Here is a 4,364-nt window from a genome sequence, read left to right as displayed (position 1 = left end):
AAGGAAGGAAGGAAGGAAGGAAGGAAGGAAGGAAGGAAGGAAGGAAGGAAGGAAGGAAGGAAGGAAGGAAGGGAAGGAAACAAGGAAGCCACAGCTTGCCTCAGAGAAGTGCTGCCTGAAAGCTTGTTTGTGCTACAAACAAGAAACACACCAAGAATGGAAAGTGTTCTAAGGCAAGGGTTCCATGCTGCGTCCATGAAGACCCAGGACAGCCTGCATCCACAAATGAGGAAGAAGGAAAAGACTCAGTTTCAAGGGCTGGGGAGACATCTTCATGAGTAAATCCTTGCCACAAAAGCATGAAGACTCAAGTTCTATGGCCAGAAACCCATGTAGAAGCCAGGCATGGTGGCACATGCTTGTAATCACGGCTCCCAGAAAGTAGCGACAGGAGGATCCCTAGGGCTCCCTGGCCAGGCAGTCCAACCAGTTCTAGGTTCAATGAGAGATCCTGTCTCAAAAAATAAGGTGAAAGGCTGGGAGCTGTGGTGGCACACACATTTAATCCCAGAACTCAGGAGGCAGAGGCAGGCAGAGCTCTGTGAATTCTAGGCCAGCTTGGTCTACATAACAAACTCATGATAGTCAGAGCTACATAATAGAGACTCTGTCTCAAAAATACATACATACATACACACATACATACATACATACACATACACACACACACATTCAAATAAGGTAAAGAGCTACAGAGAATGACACCAGCATGCACACACAAATATATGTATATATTCACACATTAACATGACATAGAAGGTGTGGGAGGAGATGGAGGAGATGTATAGAGAGGGTCAGGAAATTGAACAGAGGTGTGTAGCAATGGGGGATGGAGAACTGGGATTAGCAACCAGAAAGTCCCAGATGCCAGAAAAGGAGAGGTTCCCAGGACTCCACAGGGATGACATTAGCTAAAATACCCCACAAAGGGGAGGGAGAACCTGTCAAGACCATATCCAGAGGTTAGGTATGGCCTCCCAATTGAGGGATGGGGCCACCCACCCATCTCCAAAATTTTAACCCAGAATTGCTCCTGTCTAAAGGAAATACAGAGACAAAGAATAGAACAGAGACTGAAGGAAAGGCCATCCAGAGACTGCCCCACCTGGGGAAATCCATCCCACATGCAGACACCAAACCCAGACACTATTGCAGATGCCAAGAAGTGCTTGCTGACAGGAGCCTGATACAGCTGTCTCCTAAGAGGCTTTGCCAGATCCTGACCAATACAGATGTGGATGCTCACAGCCAACCTTCGAACTGAGCACAGGGACTCCAATAGAGAAGTCAGGGGAAGAACTGAAGGAGCTGAAGGGGCCTTATCTGGCATCAATGGATGGGGAGGCCCTTGGTCCTGTGAAGGCTTGATGCTCCAGTGTGGACAAATACTAGGGCAGGGAGGCAGGAGTGGGTGGGTTGGTGGAGGAGCACCCTCAAAGAAGCAGGGTAAGGGGAGATGGGATAGGGGGGTTGCAGAGGAAAACCAGGAAAGGGGATAACATTTGAAATGGAAACAAATAAAATGTCCAATTAAAAAAAACATTAAAAAACATGACATAGAGCACACGTACATATGCAAGTGCTTAGACATGCATGCACACACACACACATACAGAGAGAGAAAGAGAGAGGGGGGAGAAAGAGAGAGAAACAAATAAAAAATTTAAGAGACTCAGTCTTGATTATGTAGTTTCTGGAAGGCAGATGAGTCCACCCCTAACAATAGTGAACAGGTTTCTCCTACAGGCCTGTCATGTGCTAAACAAGAGTTTTATTAAAGTGCATTTTTTTTAAAGATTTATTTATTTATTTTATGTATGTGAGTACACTGTAGCTGTACAGATGGTTGTGAGCCTTTGTGGTTGTTGGGAATTGAATTTTTAGGACCTCTGCTCACTCCGGTCAACTCCACTCGCTCAGGCCCAAAGAATTATTTATTATTATACATAGGTACACTATAGCTGTCTTCAGACACATCAGAAGAGGGCATCAGATCTCATTACGGGTGGTTGTGAGCCACCACGTGGTTGCTGGGATTTGAACTCAGGACCTTCGGAAGAGCAGTCAGTGCTCTTACCCGCTGAGCCATCTCACCAGCCCGAATTATTTTAATAATGAATTTGAATTAGATCCAGAGCTTTGGGTCCCCAGGGACAAGGGCTTTGTCTCTGCTCCCAACCATCCAGTTTCAAATCCTATTGCCATTTCTCCTGCTCCCTGTAGAAAGAGCCCAGCCAAAGCCTGGTAGGGTGGGGCAGAAGAGGTGTTAGCAGAGAAAAGGGGGGAGTGGGGAGCAGCAGGCAAAGGGCCAGCATTGCAGGGGTGTAGCCACCATTGTTTGGGAGCTGTCTTCAGACACGTGAAGGGCTGGAGCAGAAGTAGGCCAAAGAGTTTCTACTCCCACCCAGATCCATAAATGCCTCTGTAGCCCGGCACCACTGTCAGCCAGGCTGGAGGGAAACCACACGCTTGATTTTGCCAGTGGAGGAAAATGAAATGACTCCTATGGGGAGGGAGCTGGGGCTACCAAACTTAGAAAATCAGGTTCCTTCTACCTGTCAGTCCTTACGCAGATACTCTCTACAGAAATAACTATGATCAGAGTGCATTGTTTACCACATCATGGCTCGAGCTAGCAGGGATCTGGAACGAGCCAGGTATCCACCAATAGAGGGTGGGTTAAAGAAAGAAAGTACGGTCCAGCCATAGTACTATGTAACTCCAAAAAAGAGGAGACCCTGTGTGCACAGAAGTGAAGCAAGCTCTGCCACAGGGTAGAAAAGTAAGGATGGAGCAGTGAGCACAGTGTGCAAATACTTGGACTGGAGTGGTAGATGCTCGAACCCACGGTCACGCTTGCTGACACATACGTAAGGGGGCCAAAACCTTGTAAAGGAAACACACTTGCAAGGGAGGACAGAAGAAGCGTGTTACATGGAGACCAGAGCAGAGGAAGATGATGGATGGATGGGTGGATGGATGGATGGATGGATGGATGGATGGATGGATGGATGGATGGAGAGATAGATAGATGATAGGTAGATAGGAAAGTAGGTAGATGATTGATAGAGAGATAGATAATAAATAGATAGATGATAGATAGGTGAATGGATGGATAGATAGATAGATCAACCATAGATAGCAGATGCATGCAGTCTCATACCTAAAAATAAATACAAATTTTATTATAAAATGAAATAAATCGTTCTAGAATATACGAAGGGGAAGGCTCTCCCAGCTTCTTGCTTCAACCTCTATCCATAAGTCCATAATCCCGGTTGGTTCTAGAAGCTTTTCTATGGAAAGCAGCTCACGGACAAAGATCTCTGTGTGCTGACTGAGTTAGAAAGGAAGAAGCTGAACTCTCACCCATCCATAAATAAGATTCACTTTGCTGTGTATCTGTCTAACGGAACAGCGAGCTGGGCTGTGCATTAACCCGAGGAAATGCTGGATAATCCAAGCTGTCGAGCTGCTCGCAGAGGGCTGAGTCTCATTTACTCATGGCCTCTACAGAGTCACGCTGAACAATGAATCAGGACTACCGACTCATCATCTAAAGGAAATGGGCAAGGTTATTCCCATCAGCCTGTCATGTTTTTCCTCTGAGATCCTCACGGAACCTGCTTCTGCATGGCTCTGCTGCAGCAAGCACCCCTGATTTAACACACATCACTGACTCTCTGACACCAGGCTCGACGCCCACAGCACATCTGACTTCAGCTCACACAGCACCATCTCACACTCGGGGAACAGACCGCCTGTCAGCACTACACTCTGAAGTTGCTGAAACAGAGCCCCCAACACAAAGCAGGAAGTACCCCTCCCCACAAAAATGAATCAAGGAAAGGCCTGGGAGAGAACGCAGGAACTGAGATGCCAAGGCTCAGCGCTGCCCCACCCTGTAGCCAGATTCCAGTCACAGAGCTTTGAAGGGAAATGAGAGCCACAGAGAACAGACCGAACAAGCTTTGCCATGGGCGCATGGACACTTTTCTCTTTTCTCTTTTTCTTCCTTTTATTTTATTCTCTCTCTGATTTTTTTTATTTTTTAAATTTTGCAATAAATGGATCTCATTCTTGGATCCATAAAGTCTAAAATATCTGTCCTGCCCTGAAGCACACCCCTTTCCTTGTCCTGTATACAATGCACACATACACACTATGTGTAGTCACTGTGTAGTAGGATAGATCTTGACTAACAGTGCCCCCAAGTGTCCATAAGCAAAACTGCAGAAACATCCAAGTGTGACTAGGCAGACACTGGCAAGGCCCTAGGGGTCTCCAAATTTAAGTAGGTGTAAAGATAAAATAAAATAAAATAAAATAAAATAAAATAAAATAAAATAAAATAAAATAAAATA

General features: G+C 45.9%; 1 protein-coding gene across 16 annotated transcripts in view; it reads right to left on the bottom strand.

Annotated features, from left to right (window-relative positions):
- The window catches only part of Dysf (dysferlin), a 201,704-nt gene that overhangs the window by 127,338 nt on the left and 70,002 nt on the right, over positions 1-4,364 (bottom strand). The window lies entirely within an intron of this gene.

The sequence above is a fragment of the Mus caroli genome, chromosome 6 (assembly GCF_900094665.2).
Source record: "Mus caroli chromosome 6, CAROLI_EIJ_v1.1, whole genome shotgun sequence".
Lineage (NCBI taxonomy): Eukaryota > Metazoa > Chordata > Mammalia > Rodentia > Muridae > Mus > Mus caroli.
The sequence above is the reverse complement of the archived record's forward strand: the minus strand, read 5'-3'. Positions and strand labels throughout refer to the sequence as shown.